This window comes from Ambystoma mexicanum, chromosome 10 (genome assembly GCF_040938575.1).
Source record: "Ambystoma mexicanum isolate Mex_15411 chromosome 10, UKY_AmexF1_1, whole genome shotgun sequence".
Lineage (NCBI taxonomy): Eukaryota > Metazoa > Chordata > Amphibia > Caudata > Ambystomatidae > Ambystoma > Ambystoma mexicanum.
In genome coordinates this window covers 1601407584-1601432340 of record NC_090932.1, presented here as the reverse complement: position 1 = coordinate 1601432340, position 24757 = coordinate 1601407584, and the positions used below count along the sequence as shown (strand labels likewise).

At 47.6% G+C, this 24757-nt stretch overlaps 1 protein-coding gene across 12 annotated transcripts in view; it reads left to right on the top strand.

Annotated features, from left to right (window-relative positions):
- Window positions 1–998: 998 nt before the first annotated feature.
- YDJC (YdjC chitooligosaccharide deacetylase homolog) overlaps window positions 999–24757 on the top strand; it is a 291953-nt gene continuing 268194 nt past the window's right edge. For 2 of the 12 annotated variants that reach the window (XR_011276240.1, XM_069619968.1), the window contains exons 1-3: window positions 10664–10730; window positions 19624–19722; window positions 20029–20102. The gene's annotated coding sequence lies outside the window, so the exon portion shown is untranslated. The other 10 variants (XR_011276238.1, XM_069619964.1, XR_011276239.1 and 7 more) reach the window with 9 other exon arrangements.

The window sequence follows — 24757 nt, the reverse complement described above, 5'->3', positions numbered from 1 at the left end:
ACCAGTCTTACTAGGCTTAGGCAGACCTTGGATAACACTCGGCGGGTATGTCATCTGATTGAAGAAGTAAATAAATCTAGAACCCCTGCACTTATACTAGCGTTGGATGCCGAGAAGGCATTTGACCGGGATGAATGGCCATTCCTCTTCCATACCATGGAGATTATGGGATTCAGTTCTAAATTCCTTACAATGGTAAGAGCTAACTACCGAACCCCCCCTCCTTGCACCTGGCAATCAATGTGCAACTTTCCCAGAGGATCACCGTCTCACGAGGCACTAAGCAGGGTGGCCCCCTCTTATACGCCATCCACCTGGAGCCGCTCTTGCCCAGCATTAGGGCCTTCCCGGATATTAGGGGGATTCCCTTTGGAAGTGAGGAGCATAGTCGCAGTGTTTGCTGATGACATGCTTCTCTTTATCACAGAACCAGAAACCTCATGTCCAAGGATCTCGCGGGAACTTGTTCTCTTTGGGGAGGTGGCAGGGTTTACCGAACTAACTACCCGCCTTTAGCGGAAAAGCTGCACTGGCTGCTGGCAGAATGGGTGTGATGGGGTGTCCGATTCGCCGACACCTCCAGGCTTGGAAACCTGGGCGCTGGTTTGCAGCACTGAGTACAGGGTGTTCCGCCAACATAGTGGCGTCTGTTTCAAGCAGTAGCGGTCCATCCATCTGCAGCTCTACCATCCTTCCGGGTCAGCCCACGCCCCAGCTACAGGAAATACTATTTCCAGCCTCCACGGCTGTACAGCTTCGTGTTGCTACTCTCCTTAGAGGGTCATTACACTGCGCAAGTTTGTGCATTCCCGAATCCGTTCCCAAATCCTCATTTCCCTTTGCACCCGCCTTCTGTTCCTCATTAGTCATCTTGTAACCTGTGCTACCTTCTCTCTCCCATCAGTTTTCTCCTTCCATTGCTTGTAACCTCATCATTGTTCATACTGCCTTCCGCTTGCAGACACAAGCGGGTCATTTCCGTCATTCGCCAGGTAGGCGGTGCTTATCTCGTAGCGGGTCACTCACTCGCAATCACTCGTAACACAGTGTATTATCCTTCTGACTAGTATCTGTTTCATCAGGCGGCAAGGCATCTGCTTCATAGGTTTCTTGGAACTACGTTTCCCAGCAGCCCTCAGTTCGCTGGCATCGTTCTGCACAGAATCCTTCTTCCCACGGTACGTCCCTGGGCTCGGGGGTCCTCTCGTCACTTCTTATCCTTTCCCCCTATTTCCTACAGACTGGCCACTCTCCCTTCCTTTCCCTCTATTTTCTCAGAATCAGACCAGCGCTCAACAGGGACGCTGCCTTCTCTTTTGAAGTCACGCCCCAATCTATTCAATAGGGTAAGCTCTTGGACTCCGTCACAATACCTTAGGGGGTTCCCAGGAGTCTGTATAAACCCTCACTCAACTGTAACCGCTCCTCTACTAAAGATCACTGCAGGCCCTGGCATAAGAGTTTGGAACCATCTCCGGACTTCCAGGTATTATCGGTGAAGACCGGAATCGGCGCACCCTAGCAACTCAGCCCAGGGTTTTCTCCCCCAAGAGGGTTTCCCTGGGGGCCTCACTCTGGTCTAGCGTCACGCTGGAGCACCGGGGGTCACCAGGTGAACCACTCATTTCTGCAGTGTGGCCTGCAGACACAGGTAGGTGACTCTCAGTATTACGACAGACTGGCAATGTATGTAAAAGGAATTGTGGCTCCTATCCGGTATCAAGCATAACAATGGGTGCCTTTATCAATAGCTTGGATGGGGAGGATAAATGCCCTTAACATTGTGATTTTGCCAAACCTCCTATTTCACGGCCCTGCCAGTGGGGGTTCCCCAAGGTTTCTTCAGGACCCTTCAAAAACATGTGGGATCATTTATTTGAACCGCAAGAGACCCAGGGTAGCTATGCAGTTGCTAATGTCTCCCAGAAGCAAGGCAGGGCTGTGAGCGCCAAACTTCCGCCTCCATTTCCTTGCGGCTCAAATCAGAGTGATCTGGGATTGGTTCAGGGGTGATTGCCGGTAGGGATGGTGTTGACTCAACAAAGTGGTCGTGGGCTCGCCGCTGGACGAGGTGTTGTGGCGACCCAAGGGGGATAGACCGGCAAACATATACCGTAGCAGAATAGGGGCCCTAGTGGGGGACTCATGGGTTGAGCTGGTTCAGAGGGTGAAGCTGACCACCTTCCCCTCCCTGCTGACATCGCTGTTTAGGAATCCCCCTTTCACACCCAATATGTAAAGGAGTGCCTTCAATGGGTGGGAGGAAAAAGGGTGCCACAAACTACATGGAATGTTCTCTGGTCAGGACATTAAATCCTTTGCACAGCGCAAGCAGGACTTTGGGCTAGATGAGGGGGAGAGGTATCGCTACTCTCAACTGAGGCACTGGGCTTACAAACCCAACGGTATGGTCAGTGGCCACCAGGGATCTCACGCCCTTTGAATGGTTCGTAACAATGGACACAGGGAAAGGCAGTTGGTAGGAGCGTTATATGGGATTATAGCAGAAGAGGCAATGAGCCAGAAATGGCACTATATGGAGCAGTGGGAAACTGAAGTGGTACAGCCACTGGAGGGGGAACTTCGGACTCCGTTATGGGCAGATATCCCCAAGCTCACGCAGGCCATCCACATTCAGGAAATGTGGATTAAGATAATGGTCCAATGGCATCTCACCACAGAAAAACGACATAAATTCTACCCAACTGCGTCAGCGCTCTGCTGGAGGGGATGTGGGGAACTGGGATTGTGGAAGCACATCTGGTGGGAATGCCCAGTCATACAGCCTTATTGGGACATGATCCGTGCAGCAATGAATGATATTTTTGGGAGTCAGATGCCAAACAACATAGGGATGTCATCCTGGGAACGAGTGGGATTCTGGAAAATCGACCCTCGAAAGCTCAAAGAAATACATATGTCATCCTGATAGTGGTGGCAATGCTTGTGGTGGCACACAAATGGAAACAATAAGCTGCCCCCACAGAACAGAAATGGGTTAGTAAAATCTGGATCTTTGTGGCACTGGAGTCGGTGACCTATTCGATTCAAGGGGATCACCAAAGGTTTCTCTCAGACTGGGACATTGTCCTGCATCACCTGTAGCGGGACTTGCAGGCCGCATGGTGCCCGAGTAAAATCAGATTGCTGGGGCTGGTGTGAGTACTTGTTCCACTTGGTACAGGAAGCTGGGAGGATATATGGCTGAAGTTTCAAGGGGAGCCGAGGACTATGGGTGGGGGGGTTCACAAAAGGTGCAAAGGCTGTACAAAAGGCTGGTGAGAGAGCTGACCACTCACATAAACTTGGGACCAGGAGCCATCTAGAGAGCTTATGGACTTGGGGGTGGAAGGGAAAAGGAATGGGTGCGTTGTTGGTTGCATGTGTCGGGATCGAGGGTGGGGAGGTGGGTTACATGTGTTCTTACTGTTGAAAATGCTAATAAAACTTTAAAAAATAAAAAGTGCCTTGTTATTGTGCTGCCCACACCATCCAAAATTAGCTCCCTGGACCAGCACACACACACACATATTTTTTGACTCAACATGCACTTGCTTATTCACACACTGCATTCATCACTCATTACATGAGAGGATCAGAAGTGACCTTCCCATACATTTTATATTCCCGTGCACCTGTCCAAATAGGCACAGGAAAATGTGTTTTTTCCCTGTGCTTTGAAAAGTGCACTTTTGCACAGTTGTTCATTTGGTGGGAAAAGAGCACCTCAATGTGCACAACTATGATGGACACATTTAAATGTCAATGTGTATGGTTCACCACCTTTTTGGCCCAAGTGAAATGAAAGAGCATCCCATCAGTTGCACCAAACATGATTTGAAAATCGTGGCACGATGGTTTATATCTACTGATCACTTTTTTATGCTGTACGTTCAATTCAGAGAGTGTGGTTCAAAGTGTCAGAGGGGGATTAGGAATGGGAAAGGACACATGAGAAGGAAAGGGTGCATGGGGTTTTTACTGTTTCTACAGTTAATGCTAATGAGCAGATATTGTGTTAAATACCATTAGCTACAGAGCAGATATTGTGACTGAAATCTTTAGCCCCAGAGTACGTACTGTGCATGCCATCATTCAGATATTCTGTCATGTGTAATGGATTACAAGGTACTGTATCAAATGTCATTAGTTCCAGGGTGTATCTAGTAATATGATGGCTGAAAAATTGTCATTTTTACAAACAATCGTGGGAAAAAAGGCTGTGGTGTAAACCAGTAAAAGTGTTTCCATTTTACCACACAAGGGGAGCAGGAGTTGCGGGTGTGTCCCGCGCATCCATTACATGGATTGCAGGGCCCACACCACAGCCTTTTTAAACGGTCATTTTCACCGCAACTTTATTACATGGAACCGTTCCAGGGCAGGTACTGTGTCTGGAATCAGTATTCCAGATCCGTTACTGTGTCTGTAATTGTTCAGCCCAGGGCAGGTATTGTCAGAAGTAGCTGGTGAACAGGTACTTACTGTATGGAAGTCATTAGCCCCAGAGCAGGTATTGTGTCTGCAGCTATTCATCAGGGAGTTGTTTCTGTGTCTGCAGCCATTAGTCTAAGAACAGACACTGTGTCTGCAGTTGCTATCCACAGAAGGGTCATTAGCCCCACAGCAGGTATTGTGTCTGCAGCTATTCATCAGGGAGTTGTTTCTGTGTCTGCAGCCATTAGACTAAGAACAGACACTGTGCCTGCAGTTGCTATCCACACAAGGGTCATTAGCTCCAGAGCAGGTATTGTGTCTGCTGCTATTCATCGTGGAGTTGTTTCTGTGTCTGCAGCCATTAGACCTAGAACAGACACAGTGCCTGCAGTTGCTATCCACACAAGGGTCATTAGCCCCAGAGCAGGTATTGTGTCTGCTGCTATTCATCAGGGAGTTGTTTCTGTGTCTGCAGCCATTAGACCTAGAACAGACTCTGTGTCTGCAGTTGCTATCCACAGAAGGGTCATTACCTCCATGTCCACTCTTCCTCGTCCCAGTACTTACTTCATGAGGCACCTGCCTCCGACACAGGACCTTCTTCTATTTCTTTAAATCTCTATAACTCCTCCCCCACATCCATGTCACTCAGTTTAATTTGTCCTGCCTCCGGCAGGTTGGACTTTTTCTTCCCGGTGCGGGGCACCAGGGAGCACCGATTGCTGGCCCCCTGGGGGGGGCTGTGTGGCGGGGCCCTCGGCTCCCTCAGGTGCGGCGCTGCTCCTGGGCCCCCTGCGGGGCTTGGGGTCACAGTTGAGCTGGATTGCCTCGCTCGGTTCTTTGCTGGGCTCCGGACCGCAGCGTGAGCATTGTGTCCCGGGTCCTGCACGGCCCCGGGAAGGTAAGGAGAGGGGAGGACTGGGCTTGATGTTTTTCCCCTCTCCTCCTGTTTTGGCCGTCTTGATTCGACTTGGCAGTATGGGCTAGCCTTCCCTTTTTGTTGTGAGGCCTCTCTGCTTCTTGTCGTGGGGTGACAGTGGCAGAGAGTCTTTGGGAGTGCGGGGGCTCTGTTCTGTCGCAGGCATGTCACATACCACCTGCTCCTCAGAGACACACGGCCCTGGATGCACCGGATGTTAGCTGCATTATCTGGGGGAAGGTAAGGAGAGGGGAGGACTGTGCTTGATATTTTTCCCCTCTCCTGCTGGTATGGCCATCTTGACTCCTTCAACATGCCGTTTTCCTCGTGCTTTGTGTGCACATCTTTATTGGAAATGATGGCAAGCACTTGGCAGTATGGGCTAAGCCTTCCCTTTCGTTGTGAGGCCTCTCTGCTTCTTGTCGTGGGGTGTCTGTGACAGAGTATTTGAAAGTGTGGGGGCTCTGTACTGTCACAGGCATGTCACATACCACCCGCTCCTCAGAGACACACGGCCCAGGATGCACCGGATGTTAGCTGAATTATCTGGGGGAAGGTAAGGAGAGGGGAGGACTGTGCTTGATGTTTTCCCCTCTCTTGCTGGTATGGCCATCTTGACTCCTTCGAAAGGCCGTTTTCCTCGTGCTTTGTGTACACATCTTTATTGGAAATGATGGCAAGCACTTGGCAGTATGGGCTAAGCCTTCCCTTTTGTTGTGAGGCCTCTCTGCTTCTTGTCGTGGGGTGTCTGTGACAGAGTATTTGAAAGTGTGGGGGCTCTGGACTGTCACAGGCATGTCACATATCACCCGCTCCTCAGACTCACACAGCCCAGGATGCACCGGATGTTGGCTGCATTCCTTGCGTGCTGCCTGTGAATACCGTGCAGATTTGGACACGTCTGCAAGCGGCCGGAAGGGTACCGGCCTGGCATAGTCTACACTTCGGGTTCGAGTATCAGCGGTGCTGACTCGGTCCTTCAACCTTCCTAGACCGACGCATTGGAACGATCTAGAGCATGGGGCTACCAGCTACTGGATACAGGGCTCAAGCCACCTCTCAGTCATGTGGCGTATTAGTGGTGTGTTTGGGTCTGTGCTAGCTATGGACACAGACTCCTTGTCCTGTCCTCTTCCTCTAAACTGCGCGAGGGAAAGTCGAAGGAGTTGATTTGCTTTTCCCTTGTCCGGCATGGGATTATGGAAAATGCATCATGGAAGTAACAGCCATGCATGGGGTTCCCAGTGTCTCTTCTTTTAGGGCCTAGGTCCTCCGGTGCCGACGTGTTGCTTTCACACCTCCTCTCAGACTTGTGGGAAGTGATAGGGCACATGGTGGCACATGTCTGTGCCTAGAGGGGTTCTCAGAGCCCCTGGTGCCGGTGGAGGGGGATGTCACTTCAGTGGGTTTTCCAGTATAGGCATACCTCAGGTAGGGGGTTGCCTTTGATGTCGGCTATCCGGGATGGATTGCTTTGCCCCGCTTTGTGACAGTACTCTGCCCTTTTGACGCCAGCCTGGTGGCTCCTCTGTCAGCTGAGGGGGCCATAGTCTGCTGGACTTCTGGGCTGTCCAGTATCTTCCTTTTGATAGGTCAGATCTTTTTGTGGGCTGACAAGCATGCTGTTATATTGTGGCGCAGGCCTGTTTCAACGTCCTGTGATTTCCTTCTGGTGCAAGTGCAGTGACTGGCGGTTTTCCCTGGCTCCTCGTCTCTATCTTCTCGGAGGTGTATGGGACCGGTGGGGTTAAGCTTCCTGGGTAATGGGCTCCTTCTGGAGGGGGTATCAGTTGCCGTTCCTGTCTCCTCCTGTCCAGGTTTGCATGGTTAGGACTTTGGTACCCAGCTCACGCTCCAAGTAGTTGGCCATGGGATCCGTTCTCTCCGAACGGTTGTTGTGGGTTACCGTCTTGCCCGTTCCTCTCCCTGTTCAGGGTCAAGTTTTCTACTTGCGGGTGTTCCTGGTCCCTATGCCTTCTAGGATGTGTCACCTGCTTATGGGTCTCAAGACCCTGCACTGCTTGTCCGGACGTCTGGGGAGAGCGTACTCTGGATGTTGTGCAGGGGGGGCGCTTGCTGGCTGTTCTGGGCTGGGTTCTCAGAAGGCAGTATATCTCGTCTCGCCTGTTGCTGAAGTTACGGGGCACGTGGCGTCTTGCATGTTTTCCAGTTCCTTGAGCCCGTCTTCGGTTACGTCTCCTGGTGTCTTATACTCTCTCCCACTGGCTCCCGACATCTCAGCTTTCGTAGTTTTGTTTTCAGTGTCCCCAGCGCTGCGAGTGTCCCTGCTATGGTGGCGGGGGGTTTCAGGTCTACAGGCTGAGGTGTGCATGGTCCTTCCTCCTGTGGCCTCTCCTACTACCAACACCAGCAGAAAGGGTCTACATTGGGGGTCCTCTCAGCTCAAGGGTTGTGAGATCTGGGGAGAGCCGGCGATCATCCAGAGTTGTGCCATTGTCCAAGCTCTGGTGTACTTTGAGGAGTTGCTGGACGGTCGGCGGTTTTTGGTCCGATCGGACAATACGACGGCCTTGGCATATGTCAACTGCAAAAGGGCTTCCGGCCACTCCTTGAATGCTCTGGCAGCGCTGATAGGCACCCGGGAGGACTCTCATCTGGTGTCTCTGGTGGCCTCACGTATCAGAAGGGTGGACAATGTTCAAGCGGATCTTCTCAGACGCCGGTTTTCACTCCTCTGCGGAACTGGTCCTGTTGGCCCAGGTCTTTGCGGTGACCTGTGTCAGATTAGGGTCCCTGGTTCTAGACCTGTTTGCATCCCCGGACTCAGCAGAAGTTCCCCTCTTCTGCTCTAGGTTTCAGGCTGAGGGGATTGGGGGATGGACGCCCTCTCTGTACAGTGGCCTTGGGGTTTTCCTTTATGCCTTTCTGCCTATTCCCCTTCTGCCCCGGGTGGTTTGGCGCATCAGAGTGTCCAGGGTGACTGTGTTGTTGTTAGCTCCGTTCTGGTCCCGCCGGAGTTGGCTCCCCTCTCTGTTGGAGCTTCGGTCCTAGGAACCTTGGCTGATTCCGAGGTGGCCGTGTCCCCTTCAAGGGGATCTGCGGTTGGAATTCCACCAGATGCAATGGGCGGTGTGGCTATTGCTCAGTCTAGGTTGATATCTCAGGGGTTCTCAGATCCTGTAGTTGGGTCCAAATGGATGCTCTTAGACCCTCCACTCTGAAGGTGTTAGGCAGACACTGGGGCCATTTCCGAGACTGGTATGGGCGGTCTGGGATCCCTCCCCTGCGTTCTGGCCTCTGGTATCCTTCGGTTCCTCCAGGAGGGGTTTTGACAGGGGCCTGGCAGTTTTTCCAGGCTTCGCTCTCAGTGGGCCTCCATGAAATTACTTTTGGGGGACTCTGACGGTCACTTGGATGGGGAGGTGTTGGTGGGGAAATTGATCCAGGGTTTTTCTTCTTCCCGTCCTTGTGCTGATAAAGGGCTTTCCTCTTGGGATCTCCCTCTTGTATTACGGTTCCTTCACGGGCCTCCTTTTGAGCACATTTCCGAGATTGATATCAAACTTCTTACACTGAAATCTGCTTTTCTTATTGCCCTCACTTCTGCCCGTAGGCTTGGGGAGATTGGGGCTCTCTTATGTCACGCTCCTTTCCTGAGGGTGCTGCCAGACTCGGTGGTGCCGGGGTGTGATCCGATGTTTCTCCCTTCAGTTGTCTCTCGGTTTTCACACCTCTCAGGGTCTGGTTCTCCCTGACTTCTTTCATGATCCAAGACGCCTGAGGAGGTGGCTCGGCTTAACATTGATGTCCGGCGGGACGCGTTGGAGTATTTGGCTTGGTTTGCTTTTTCCACCAATCTGATAGTCTTCTGATTGCTTGTGGTCCGGCTGGGGCTGGGCATAACGCATCTGTGGTTCCCATTTTCCGGTGGTTCCGGGTTGTGATCTCTAGGGCCTATGTGGCTTCTGGCCTGCCTGTGCCTGCGCACAATCAGGGGCGGTCTGCCAGGGGTTTGGCAGCTTCCTGGGCCGATGCAAGGAGGGTTTTTCTCTGCAAGAGATTTGTATGGCTGCCGCCTTGGCTGGTCTAGGCATTTTCATCAACCGCTATGGGTTGAGTTTCTCCCACTCGGGGGTTGGTTCCTTCGTGGTTGGAGTTTTGTCTGCGGTGATGTGATTTAAGAGTTATTGTGGGTGTGTTTTGCTACACTGTTTTTGGCTCTGTGTCTCATTGGGACCTTTTCCCTGTTGCTGCTTTGGTATACCTCATGAAGTAAGTACTGGGACGAGGAAGAGTGGACGTGGAGGTAATGCTCTGATTACTTACCGGTAATCTTCATTACTCCTAGTCCTACTCTTCCTCGTCACAGTACCGACGACCCTCCTCACCCTCCCTCCAGGGAAGGTCCCATGCTCCGGCTTGGTAATATGAAACTGGGTGACATGGATGTGGGGGAGGAGTTATAGAGATTTAAAGAAATAGAAGAAGGTCCTTTGTCGGAGGCAGGTGCCTCATGAAGTAAGTACTGTGACGAGGAAGAGTAGGACTAGGAGTAATGAAGATTACCGATAAGTAATCAGAGCATTAGCCCCACAGCAGGTATTGTGTCTGCAGCTATTCATCAGGGAGTTGTTTCTGTGTCTGCAGCCATTAGACCTAGAACAGACTCTGTGCCTGCAGTTGCTATCCACACAAGGGTCATTAGCCCCAGAGGAAGTACCGGATCTGCAGCCATTAGCCCTGGGGAAGCATTACTTTCAGAGTAGGAACTGGAGACAGGACACGTCTGCACTCACAAGCCGCCGGCGCAGATACAGTCACTGACACCAGACCACGGGCTGTGCAGCAGCTGCACAGCAGTTACTGCGTCTGCGAGCATTCCAGGGCCTGCACTGTACCGCAAATGAGCTTCGGGGCAGCTACTGTGTCTACAAGCCCAACAACAAAGTCACGCACCTACAATGTTTAAGTTCAACTTGTGTGGAGTGCAATACAACGAGTGACAGCTTCAGCTGCAGCCTCGGACTTCAACGTGCATTTGCAGAGGTTGCAAATGCGCTCCTCTTACCAACATTGGGATGAAAACGATGTAAGTCAATGGATGGTAAAAGAAATGCACATATATACGTCACTATAGGAACTGGATGGCACGCCTTCACCTGAAACTAAAAATGAGCATTTCGTTAAGGGAGATCTTATGTTGCTGTCATTATCAATTGAAAAACATTTAAAGTCCCTATGAGACCCATAGCATGTGTGTTGGTTTAAAAGTTTGCCGACACTTTCCGAAATGCCTTTAGAATCCCATAACGTTCTAATATTTACGTCATATGACGTTTTCACGTAGTAGGACGTCTACGCGTTTATCGAGCGAATCATGGAGGAAGGAGGGTTCCATGCTGTGCAAGTGCAGGTATTGCTATTTTATTGGGAGGTTCCACGCTGTGCAAGTGCAGGTATTGCTATTTTATTGGGAGGTTCCACGCTGTGCAAGTGCAGGTATTGCTATTTTATTGGGTATTTATAATGCGCTTCTACATCTCGGAAGTGTTTCCAAGCGTCAGGTGTATTTAGGTGCCGGTGTGTTGGTTTTTCCTATTTTGATTGCAGTAACATCGAATCTTTGTGTGTCTTCTTGGCTGGTAATCAGGGCTTTAAGTGGGGTAAGAAATCGAGAGGGGCGGGGCTCATTTGGGGGTGTGGCTTGTGGGATGGGCGTGGCCTTAAAGTACACAAACCACAGTAAGGTACTGCACACAAATACATAAATGCATGTAAGATTTTTATATTTGTATGCAGTACCTTACTGTGGTTTGTGTCATATGCAAGCAGAGCTTGAAAAGTACACAAACCATAGCAAGGTATGCACATAAATATATAAGTGCTTGCATTTATATATTTGTTAGCCTGCCTTACTATGTTTTGTGTACTTCAAGATGGCTTGAAATGTACACAACCCATAGTAAGGTACGCACACAAATATATAACCTTATGGTTTGCATACTTTTCAAGCCATCCTTTTAAAACATTTCTATGTTTCTAAAAGATGGCTTGAAAAGTACATGATCCAATCCATATAAAGCTTTACCGATGGACAAAGCCTAAGGTGTCTTTGTCCGTCGGCAAAGCTTTCTCAAAGATGGCTTGAATTGGATACTTTCCAAGCTATCTTTTATAAACCTCAACATATGTTACGCCGTCCCCAGGTTCGCTGAGGGTAAAAGACCCCTCAGTGGCCTGGTGAGGGTGAAACAAAAGGACAGTAACACAGTGACTGACAGAAGTGTCAGCCAGTCACAGCGATGCTGACGCTTGCTGGCACTTCTGTCAGCTTGTCGGACTTGCGGACGCATCTCATGTCGCGGCTGCGTCTGCGGCTGGATAATGTGTACCGCCAATGTTTGGGTGGGCCGGGGGAGCCCTGGCTCACATCCACTTTTAGGAGACTGCTGGGGCCCATTCCAGGCTGGCCCCGACCCACTTAAAGCACTGCTGATAAGTATTATACCCAACCCTGGTCCCCCCCCCCTCGACCCCTAGCCAAAGTGATTTATGACAGTGCCCCGCACACAGAGGGAATTTCAGGGCAGATGTTTTTTCCCAAATTAGTCTGCCAGCAAGTCAGATTTATTTATTTCAATTTTGTGCTAAACGCCCATTGGCCTCAGAGCACCAAAATAGAGCAGGGTAGGAGGGACAGATTCATAAAGGAAGGAAGGGTTAGACAACATTAAAAAGAAGGGTTTTCAATGATTGCTTAAAGCTCATCAGAGAAGAAGAAACTAATATATTCATCGGGAGTGAGTACCATTCCCTGGATGCCTGAATTTCAAAACGTCTACCGCCAACATTTCCCAAACTGTAGCGCGGTCTCATTGGTTCGTAATGACCTGATGGGTTGTTTAGCGGATATTTAGGTTTATTTGTGATAGCATCGAATGCCTTAGCATCTAAAAAAAGCAACTAAAAAAAATCATCGAATGCATTTTTAAAAAAAAATGTCAATGGGGGTTCCCACCAACCCCTGTTTTTTTACCCCTTACAACCCATTATAATTTAAATAAAACCTTTACCCATGAAAAAAATGCATTCAATGCTTTTTTTCAATGCTTTGGCATTCAATGCAATCACTGGATACCGATATTTATTGTTTGCGTAAGCGTACTTGCATGTTTTCCACTTCCAAATGGCAGTGGCTTTTTTGCTGTATTTTCCGGCTTCTTCACCCTTATCTGCGCAACAAGGCTTTCACTGTTTGAACAGAAATGAACTCTCCCATTTGGAAATTAAGCCCTTTTTTGCCACCTGTTTGTTTCTTCTTCTGCACTACTGCACAGACTCGCGCGGGCTTGGCATATTTGCCAACATTCTGTGTCCAAAAATCAGATGGATTCCTGAAGGTTCAAAAATAATGATCAGCTTAATGACATCAAAGGAAATTACATCACATGACCTCTTACCTCATGACATCACAGGAAATAACATAACTTTACAAATGGTCCATAACAAATTACAGTAAATGAGTGTTGGGCTTGGTCTATCCTAGACTTGTAAGCTATTGTTTTGTCCATTTGCAGCGGAGCTCGTTGAGTCCAAGACCCACTCGGTGAGCCTGTTTTGTTATTTTCTTGGCCCAGAGGTCCTCTAAAAGCCCCTACCAGGCCCTCGCAGCCTGCTCCCACCCCGCGCCCTCTTCCTGTTTCCCCTTCCCTCCCGCCTCCCCCTGATTGGCTACTGTTCCACATCATAACTGACCCTCACAGGGCAGGCCCTGCGGCTAAGGGCCCAAAGTAAAGGGCAGCTCCTACAGTAGTGGCTCGACAAAGTGTCTGCAGGTGTCAGCAAGGGAAGCCAGCAGTGATCAGACACCACCAAAACTGTAAGTGTGGAATAGGTGGGGTGTAGAGCAATTACTCTACTCCAGAAAGCCCCTGCCACTCTACCTTACCTTTCCATAACGCAGAGTAACAAATACTTACACCATGCACACCTAGAGAGATTCGAGCACCAACCTAATTCAAGGCTTGACTGTAAATGTCCTGCATAACATTCTAACGTACTTGCATTACTAACTATTGCCACTCCTGAGAAAATGGTGATAATTAGCCAGCCTCACATTGAGACTGGTGTAACAATGTTAGCATGTCCCACTCTTAGCTTGAATTGTGAATGATAGTATGCATCACACTTAGATGGAATTGTGAATATTGGCATGTGCCTCTCCTAGATAGAATTATGGTTGGTAGCATACCTCTCTCACTTAGTTAGAATTGTGACTGGTAACATATCCCTCACGTAGGTGCATTATGAATGACAGCATGTCCCACTCTTAGTTAGAATTGTGAATGATAGCATGTGCCACACTTGGACAATATAGCATGTGCCCTACTAGCGTCAATGTGTTAAAGTTGAATCTAATAAGTGTACCCTAAGATCGTCACTGTGTTAAAGTTGAACTTAGAAAGCATGCCCGAATAGCTTCATTGTGTTAATGGTGAACTTGGAAAGCGTTCCCTAATAGCGTCACTGTGTTACAGCTGAATAACGATGGTATTCCCAACATCATTGAGTGTGCCCTAATAGCGTCATTATCTTATAGGTGAATCTAGAAAGTGTGCCCTAATAACGTCACTGTTTTAAAGCTGAACTTAGAAAGCGTGCCCTAATAGCGTCACTGTGTTAAAAGTTGAATTTAGAAGGTATTCCCAACATCATTGATTGTGCCTGATCGCATACACTTTACTGATTACCACAATATCACACTACTACACTTATTCTCTCCTATACACCATCATTCAGCTAGAGCACAGCAGTACTATGACACATTCGGTAAAGCTGTTTTCATACTAACATGACTCATCAAACCACCCATCATCCTAATTCAACACATCTAGCTAGCACACACCGCCTAGCTTAGGCGTCTCCTCAGGCCTAACGCAGCCATAACTCAGTCTGGATGTTAACCCTCCGACTGAACACATTCAGCTGATCTCCTCAGCACCACACCTACCGCTAAGAAGCAGCTATCATGCAACAACCACACCAGTTGCACACATACCTGGTGCGCCCACGCACTTTACGACTCTCTCTCAACTGACTTGAACTGCGGTTCCCGAGGGCGTTCAACCTACCAGCGCTTTGAGATCATACCAATGATACATAAGGCGCTATACAAATGCAAAATAACATAACATCATTGGAAATCAGATGGGCTAAATGAGCAATAGCTGCTTGTGATATACATATATTTTTAGCTAGAATAAGTTAATGTTTCAAACAAATATATACGGGAGTCTTGAGCATAATGAGTGAGCCTGTACCAAGGAATTGGGAGTTAGGTTTGGGGGGGCGGGTTGGTAGGTGTATTCTATAATTCTTTCAATGTTTTAAAATAATGGGTCGAAATGGTGCATTTTACAGCACACTTTCAATAAAAAAAAATGAGTAAAAAGCCACACAGCTTTCAAATCAGGTGATTAGGTTAATGCATGGAAAAATTCCAAGGCTGGGACCCATGCACAAGCGGACCCGACATGACTAAAGGTAAAACGAATTGAACTGTGGAAAACTGGGTGACTCTTAATTAATAAGACAAGCAAGCCCATATACAATATCAGAAGTTACGTGACTTGCAACAGGACCAGACATCAATAAGGTGTAACAGGCCCAATACTCATTGTGAACTATTAGTCAAGAACATCCATAATATCGGATCAGATACTGTGCCTTGAAAAAGACTGATGTGCACGAAACACGTCTCGGCAACCTTAGTATCGATCTTGGAATAAATACTGTGATCATAGAGCTTGATTTCGTCTTATTATAATGTCTTTATGCCAGCACATGTACATGGAACACATTTAATTTCTTTACTGTCACTCTGGGCAGGGGGGGCCTACATTTCCATAGACTGCAGCTATCAAGGAATTTGTTGTATGCTTAATTAATTATCACAGCCTCAGCCCACTTCTTCCTGGTTACCCCAAACACTCGTCATATTGGTTTAGACAGTGAAACTGCTATGCCACAATGAGAGAACATGCTCAGACTGACTGCACCAACGAAGGACAGTCTAGCATGTAATAACACTCGTGAGTAATGTGTGCGCACTATGCCCAGCTTTTACCACACTATATTTTCATCTTAAAACATACCAGTAACAATAATCTATTTCTACAGTAACTTTTTGGTAATGAGCAGCAGTTTAATTAACAGCTGCAACAAACACTGGTTGTAAGGGTTGCTTCCCTAACAAAGGTTTCCAACCTGGCTACATGATAATGAGGATTGTTTGTTATGCACATGTTCTGCATGTTATATATAAAATTAAATGCATGCTCTATCAAATTGTGTCTTACAAGCACATGAATTTATCAGACCGGCTCTTCTGGGGAATGTCTACGCCCTTAACAGTTTCCAACATGATCCATTCAAATCTGTAGGTGCTTATCCTGTCCTAGTTATTTCTTTTGCATTCTAGGACTTGTAGTTCCGGTTTTCCCATTATAAAACCCATATTAAAAGTCCCAGAATTCAAAGAAAAGCCAGGACTGGATAATCGCCTATAGACAGGAATGGATCATGTTTGCAATTAATGCTTTAAACTAGCACGACCTTAAGGACCGTGTAAGAGCTCTTTAGTTGTCAAATGCAGATGTAAAATTATGATACCCAACATTTAGTCTCCTATCCGGCCGTTCGTTTTGCTGTTCGATTTAATCCATCAGATCTGTTTTTGGATACCGAGGCTTGAGCCTCATTACTCCATCTTCTCGGGTTCAGTATATAGTCGTGGGTTAGGGTTCTTCTTGGTCTGTGTGGTCTCGTCACAGTAGTGATGGTCCCACAGGATCTTCGCAGTGATTGGCCGCGGGTAGTGGGGCATAGTCTCCTATCATGTTGCATTCTGGTACTTCTAGTCCAGCATTCATAATCTGAACAGCAATGCAAAATCACTTGCCAAGGTATTTCTGCATGCTTCTTATGTCGAAAGGTATGAATAAGGTACTGATCCAAGATGAAATAAGTGGGCAGTGGCTATGCTTATAATTTCTAGCTTTGGTGGACTTTAGAATTAATATTGTGCCAACTACTTTGGATATGAAATGTATTCTTAATGTGATTCTGAGTTGACACCTAGCTTAGCATCACGATCAGAAGTATTGTATCCCACAGAACAAACTGTCTGGGAAGGGTCAGTTGTTTGCCACACTCTTTGAAAATCATGTACGGTTACTGCCATGAGCAAAGATTGTAATTTCCCCAGACTATACTGCAAATAAATGCAAGCAGGAAAGTGAGATCTAGCAGAAAACAAGGGGATGACGCTGCAGACGGGAAGCACATTGATGCAGTGCACTCATAGCAGAAAAAAAAACAGAGAGCAAAGTTCGGGCAGGTAGCTGAGGCGTGGATTCTGTGCGGCATCATGCACTTGCACGTCAAGTCATGAGCCTCATTAATCAAATTAATTAGTCCGCCCTCCATCCCCTGAAAAAACAGAATTGATTTCTGCTGGCTGTCTGAGGACCAGGCTGACAGGGAGCCAGGCCTGGTCAGAGCCCCATAAAGCAGCCACTCATCCTGGCAGACTCTATAAATAGTGGTAAGATCTGTACATGAAATCTGTAGGCAGTAGGATAGCATAAAAAGCAGTAGCCTACCGCCTAAATCGGTCGGGGGTGATATATGCCGCAACCGTAGCGGGGGACGAGTGCAGCAGCAGCCTGGGGCTCTGGAAGAAGAGCAGCAGCCGCGATGGCGGGTGGTGGGATCACTACGGCATGAAGTTCCCTTGGGATGAGTTCTATAACTTTACTGTCGTTACTGGGTGAGGGGGTCTGTTTTGAACATTGCAGAGAGATGTGCCTAACTTTACTGCTCAGTGCTGCCAGGCAGTACATTTAGCTGTACCGGCTAGAGTCTGTCTGTATCACAAGATGTCTTCCTTGATTTCTCCCCAACCCAGCATTTTTTCCGCTGTTTGTCTATATAGGACAGAGTTCCTTCATTTCCCTGTGTCATCTCACCGACTAGATGCCTGCATGTTCATGTATTCTATGTTAGTATACAGTGAAAATGCAGACTCCTATGTACTCTTACCAGCAGGAGGACAACAATTGAGTTTTTTTGCCTTTAAAACTAGCCATACTGTAGGCAGAAGTCTTCAATCTGTGGGGTGCCGCCACATGCCTGGGTGGGCGTGTGATCCAGGACGGCAAGAAAAGAGTAACAGTACTTTTTTTGGGGGGCGGAGGGGTTGGCCTCACTTAACTGAATGGTGAGCCACTGGTCCCCCATGCACATGCTCAGTCAGTGCAACATGATGTGGGGGGGGGGGCTGTCCACGAAACAGGAAATAAACGCAACCTGGACATGCGCTTTCTTGCAGTTGGATTGTGCGTCCAGGCTGCGTTGTTGCTTCCTGCTGGTGCCGCCAGCCTCTTCTTGCCCGGTAAGGGATGCTGCTTCTTGGCTCACCCCTCCACCCACACCACAGTTGGAGGGGGTACCGAGAAGCGAGCGGTTCAGGCCTTTCCCAGTTCCTTTGCTCCCCTTTCTCCATGTGGACCCACCAAAGTGAATGCATGGGGAGAGGAGGCGAGCAGGGGTGCCGGATCACTGCAATGCTGGTCCCCCCTGCACCCCTCTCCCTCTGTGCTCCCACTTTGGGAGCCACAGGGGAGGCGAGCGGGGACCGAAGCGTGCATTGCCGGTGTTGCATGATACCCGGCTCCGCACGGCAGATTGCTGGGCTCCAGCAATGCGCAGTGGGGGAGCCAGATATCGTACAACTATGCCCCCCACCCCTGCATTGGTTGCCTCTCTGCCTTGTCAGGCCTCTGATCCATGGGCCGGCTCTGCGGGGCACCAAGATCCGGCATCAGATGTGTGGCCGGATCGCGGGACCCAGCTTGCCTCAGCCCATACCAGGCTTTACCAAGCCCCCAGCTTCGCTGAGGGAAGCTGGGGGCTCGGTGACCTAATCTTCGCAGCGCTCCTTTTCCCCCAGCCGGCACTTGCTCATTTCCTGGCTTTGCTTGCTCATCCCGTTTGTTTTCTTGTTTTCTTCTGTCCTGAAAGAGACACCACGGGAATGAATGGGCCATGAACATCACTGGGGTGGGGAGGTGGGGCATCACTGTTGAAAGCAGGCCGTTTACATGCTGGGCACATTATTGTTATTCAAATGTGCATTTTACACGTTCATAGGAAAAAAGTTATTTTCAAACTAAAAAACGCTGCTGGAACTTGTGTTCAATAGTTTTCTTTGAAGTATGTGGTATGTATATATATATCATTTTATTTTTTTTAATTTTTTTTTAATTTTTTGTCGAGCACCACAACAATTGTGTGCCTCTTGCTTTGTGTTTTTATTACAGGTTATATTTATAAAGATGTTATGTTTGTCAAACTGGTTAATCACAAATAAATGCCTCTGTTGTGCTGACAGCAGTTATTAGGAAATTAAACTGGGGTTCTGGGTGCCAACTTTTGATTTTCTCTATAGAGGCTATACCCCACTATACCCCAACCCATCCCCTGGCCAAACACATTTTATAGCACTTCTTTTTTTTTTTCATAAGTAATTGAAAAAAGTCATTCGATTATCAAGTTTTGCATATGTAATGTCTACCACAGTAGCCATCTACTATAGAGCAAGTCTATGCCTCCCTTGATGTACTAAAAATCATTGCATTACCAACAGTACTTTGGGTGCACCACTGCCATAGAAGTATTTTAAAGTGGAATTCCTATATCTTCCTGCTGTGGGTGCCAGGCCTTCGCCTGCATGAGGCACCATATGTTGCAGAGAAGCCAGGGGTCCTTATATCTGGTGCAGCAGAGTCTGCTGCTACTTCAGCGCTGTCACCAAACTGCTGTAAAAGCCAAATGGTTATTACTCAATGTTTCCGAGTTATCTAGGTGTATTAAGCACTACCTTGTCAGATTGTATGTAAGATATGTAGATGAATGATTGGAATGCCAGCATGCTTGCCTTCTCAACTCTTTTAGACAGGGAATAGAAGGGGTAAAATATAACAAGCTGATGCTGTATCATCTTGTGTCTCTGTGATGGAGTACAAGTCATGTTTTCAGGTATGTGCACTGACTGCTCTCTGTCATCTCTGCCAGCTGCGGTGGACTGGCTTATAGGCAACTTGGGAGATTTCCTGGTCGTGCTCTGCACCCTAGGTCCCTTTTCTGTGCGATGGGTGTTAACTGTAGTCCGCAAATATTGGTAAGGTCAATCTGGTAGGTCTAAAATTAAAAAAAAAACAATTATTGTACTTTTTCAATTGCAGGAACACAAATTGACTCTATCTTCCTATCCAGGAGAGCAAAGTCCCCAGCACCAGTGGCACCATCAAAAATCCTGACATCTGTAGTAGGACTTGCCGTAGGTAAGGATGCCTTTTTTTTTAAACAACTATTTTGCTGTGTGTGAAGGTGGGGCAATTTTTAAAGGTATAGTTAGGTGTCACAATCTGGGATTTCAAACCTATGTTTGAGGCTGTTCCTTTCTCATGTCCAGTTTGGGGCGGTATAGTGCACTGTGTACTCTCTCCTGGTTTCCCAGCATTCGGTCCTGCTTACTAGCTGAGGCCTAACACCCAAGAGCTAGTTTTAGCCCCTGCTTATCTAATCTTAATTTGAAGTCTCAAGTAGACCCCTGTGTCCTTGACTACTGTTTATTTTCATCGCAGCAGCATCGCTCCAACTGATGGTGTATTACTCTAACCATCTGTGTCCCAGCAAGGAAAATCCAGTGAAGCACTGACAGGTAAGGATTTATTTTCCCTATTTGGTTGAGCAGAAGTGGTGAAGGTTTAAATCGGCCCTGTGCAATGTACATCAAGGTGTGGTTTTCACCGCCAATCTGTGACCTAGTCCAGGACCACACTTCTCAAAAATAATTAGATCTTTAAACTTTGCGATTTGAACAAGGAGTCTTCTGAGACTGGTATCAGTGTGGTGTGTTTTTTTAATTAATTAATGAATTTTTATATTCCAACCAGTATTTCTGACCCATTTTTGCGAGGGGCTTCCCCCCCGAAGCTTTTCACATGGTTCCTTTTGATTGATTGATCTATTTATTTATAGAGCGCTTTACCGCAAGGCGCTGTACAATGGAACAACAAAATGCAGAGTAATAACAACAAATAACAATGTGAGCAATTGAACATTGCACATGCAATTTGAATCTTTGCATGTGGTGTTTGCCATTTTAAATGTTTTTTTTTGTTGTAACTTCTTAGGCGTTAAACATGTTTGAAAACCTGAAATGGTTATTAAAAACGAACGTGATCTAACAATCATGTGGTATGCAAGTGTTCTCCCCTAAGTTTCAATAAGTTTGCAACACCTCAAAACTTGGCATGTTGATCTATTGCGGGGGGTGGGGTGGGTGGAGGGAAATGGGGAAGGGAGTTATTGTAAAAAAAAGAGAAAATATCATTGACAATCTGGTTAATTTTGATTGTTTTGCTGGTTGGGTCGACTGTCCGGCCCATCCTTATATGTATATTGTCAATAAAAAACAAATTAAAAAAAAAAACGAACATGACATAGGGTTGTTATGTTTTCACAGATTCAGGCTCCTTTTTTAGATGGATCATTGGTACCAAGTGAAAAGTCATGTATCGATGGGAGGGAAAATGGTCGATTTAGAAAGACCACTCCGTGACCGTACGCAGCATTTTTTCTAAATCGAACTGCCATACTTGTCAAACTCCTGCCGCACACAAGTGCGCGCAGGGACTGACAGACTCTTTGAGTCCCTGCGGAGTCGTCGCAGGAGGCAGAGGTGAGTTTTGGAATGTATATGTCTGTGTGGGGAGGATGCGTGTGTTGATGTGGGGGGGGGGAATGGGGGCTGTGGGGTTAAATCCCCCAGATTGGAATGAGCAGGAGAGGGTGGGGCAGGAGTGGGGAGGTGTGTGATATTTCTGCATTTTAAAGCCAACAGAAAAACGGGCGAAACAAATTGGTGGTTTTTGTGTTTGGACTTTATAATGTGGTAATGCCACAGAACCAGGTAGTTTCCTAGTGCTCAAAGATGGTAGGAATCTCCACCGAAAAGCGGAAGGAGAGGTAGAAACAGCCAAAAGAAATGCAAAAACAGGGAAATATGATGTCTCTTATTTGGACTTAGGGTTCACACGGATCTCAGTGTGTGGTTTGTTGCGCTACATTAGCAAATGACGGCCTGAAGCCAACAAAATGAAGCCGGCATTTGGAAGCAACACATGCTGATTTAGCAAAAAAGCTAAGGGATATATATCTTTGTACAGCAGCTGCAAGGCATAACAAAGCAAAAAGACACAGTTCCAAATGTGGCCTCTGTACCTGCAAATACTTTGGAAGCTTCTTACCACATACTCTGAATCTGGGCAAAAACAAAAAGCCTTTTAGAGAAAGTGATTCTGCCAACAATTCGCGCTGTAATGATTGGTGACGGTGCAGCGGAAAAATGCAAAAGTATCCCTATATCTGGCACCACAATTTCCTGCCGCATCACTGACCTGTCCCCTGATATCAGTACGGAATTGATATTCATCTTGATACAGTTTGCCCTACGTTTGATAAGGCCACTGACATTTCAGAAGAAGCTCATTTGATTGCTTACGTGAGGTACTGCCATGGAAAATAAATATTGGAGGATTTATTTTGTAAACCATATCAGGGTAGATCAACTGCATCTGAAGTCTTTGACATTGTTAACAGCTTCCTAAGTTCCCACTGCCTAAAGTGGGAGGTGTGTGTTGGTGTTTGCACAGATGGTGCTCCTTCAATGTGTTGCGCTAGAGCTGGGTTAAAAGCAAAAGTGTTGACAGTAGCTCCACATATATTGTGGACACAATGCATGATACACCAGGAAGTTTTGACTGTGCGCAATATGGGGAATGAACTCGGAGGTGCTGACTTCTGTTGTAAATATTGTAAATTTTATTAAGATGCACCCCACAAGAGAACGTCTGTTTGCCACATTATGTGCAGAAATGGGAGCTGAACATGATGCTTTGTTTCACACGGAGGTCAGGTGGCTCTACAGGGGAAAGGTTTTAAATTGTATTTATGAACTTGGGAACGAAGTGAGACACTTTCACCTGGGTTTAGACCAGATGAAAGAAGATCATCTGAGTGATTCGCGCTGGCTTGTACTGTTAGCTTACCATGGCAACATGTTTGAAAAGCAAAATGTTCTAAACCTCGCCCTGCAAGGCACAGAAACCACATGATTTGCTATGAATACAAAAATATCTGCATTCAAGAAGAAGCTGAAGCTTTGGAGGAGAAGCGTTGATGTTGTCATTACCAATGCATTTCCATTATTAGTAGATGCTCTTGAGGAGACAGAGTATGATCTTTCGTGTGTTGCTCAACTAATAGGATGCCATCTCGGAACTAGCCTCAAAGTAATTTCCAGACAACAATTGTAACGTCAATGACTCCTTTCCTAGCCGACGTAGGGGCCCACCAGCCCAATATACCTCCAGGAGAAACTAATTGCCATGATTCCTGCCCCTCATGTCCCCAGCCCTCAAAGATGTCAGGCTGGAGCCAGGCCACAATCACCTACATGGCCCTCAAGGGCTTCTCCATCCCTCCAAAGACCCACTTGGAGTCAGACTTGGCGCTTGTGGCACCAGACTCACTCACTCCCATAGGATAACATTGGGGATTGGATTTGTAGTGCATTGATGGGGACAAGATGGATGCCCCCACATATTTCGGTTCCCAGAACTGCATGTGCAGTCTAGTCCTTTGGGTGTGGTTCAGCCCAGAGACACCTGGGATACCCAGAGACTATTTAAGCCACGCCCAGAATGAGAAACATGCTTTGTGTTTTCTGCACCTGCAGCGTGACACTCACCGTGTTCGGATCGGTCTCCAGTAGGCCTGCATCTTTCTTCTGCGCTCAGCTCCTGCAAGAACAAGAACACTGTTAGGAACAGCCTTACCTTGCGGCGCTTCTGCCCATCATTCATCGCTTCTTCTGTTCTGTGGGCATCTTCGGCGGTGTCATTCCCATCCTTGCACGCTGCTTCCTAAGGGAAAGGGAAAAGAACAGAAAAAAAGGCATTAGTAAGCATTCAGCAAATCTTTGCTTATTTTTAAAGACTGCATGAGCTTCAAACGCTTACCTGAATTCCAGCCGCTCTGAGGGAACTCTTTCTCCGGAACTTCTCATCCATCTGCAAGAGGGAAAAGGCATTCTAGGTTAGCGTGGAAACATCTAGAGGCGCTGCATACCGTGCTTACTCACCGCATTTCTTCTTCATAACCGGCATCCCCGCAGAAAGCGTTGCGGCACCTAAAAGACACAGAAAAAGAACTCAGTTCAATACAAATACAAAAAGGTTGCATCGCGCTCTCTCACCTTCAGTGCTACTCATCTCAGCAGCACGTCGCCATCCCCGGACGCCGGCCATCATCTAAGGAAGGAAAGGAACGAAGTTAGAGAACTGTTCAAAAGACTCATTATACTTACCTGTCGGACTCTTGCCAGTGAAGTAACTAGGCAGCAACGAGCCCGCATCAATCAACGCGCCCCTGCACTGATAGCAGGACGGAGCGCACACTTTCCAAGAAAACAAGGCCCAGTCTCCAGTCGAGTAGACTCCAGGGAAGGGTTTGAGGTCATAAGAGGTCAGAACAGGCTGAGTGACGTCCCCGTGGATACCAGGCGAGCGTTACAGAACACAAAGCCTCACATCAAAATCCACCTGGGCGTCATGGAAACGTCAGAAACCGACCAGTTAGCCCACATGTTGGGGCAGCTACGTTCAGAAGTACATGCAGCCAGGCAGGAGACCAACACCCTGAGGAGAGAGCTGATAGTAGCCAAAGAACGCACTGATGGTCAAACTGAGAGGACAAATCAGACGCTCGAGCAGTATCTGCGTTGCATGTTACACCAAGCTGAAGGAAGCTGGTTCGACCTATTATGGATAGCTGGATATGCTTCTAATAATTCCCTACACACCAGCACTGGGCAGACACCCTTTTACACCATGTATGGCAGGCACCCACGTACTTGTGAGTTGGACGTTCCTACAACCCTGGAAATGCCAGCAGTCAAAACCTTGCACACAACCATTTCTCAAACCTTTAAAAGGGCATCTGAACACCTACTTCAAGCTAAGAATCGCCAAAAGAGCTGATCAACACCGAGCAAAGGCCCCCAACTACCAAGTCTGGCTGGCGTCTAAACACGTGTCCATTAAAGGAACCCGAACTTTCCGTCCAAGATACCTGGGTCCATTCACCGCCACCTCCATGATAAATCCTGTGGCGGTCAGACTAGCTTTGCCGTCAAACATGCAGATTCATCCTGTGTTTCTCCTTGAACCTGTTCATCATGGGACCCGGGTAGCAATGCCACCGCAGCCAGTAGTAGTCGCTGGGGAGCCAGAATTCGAAGTCAAGGACATC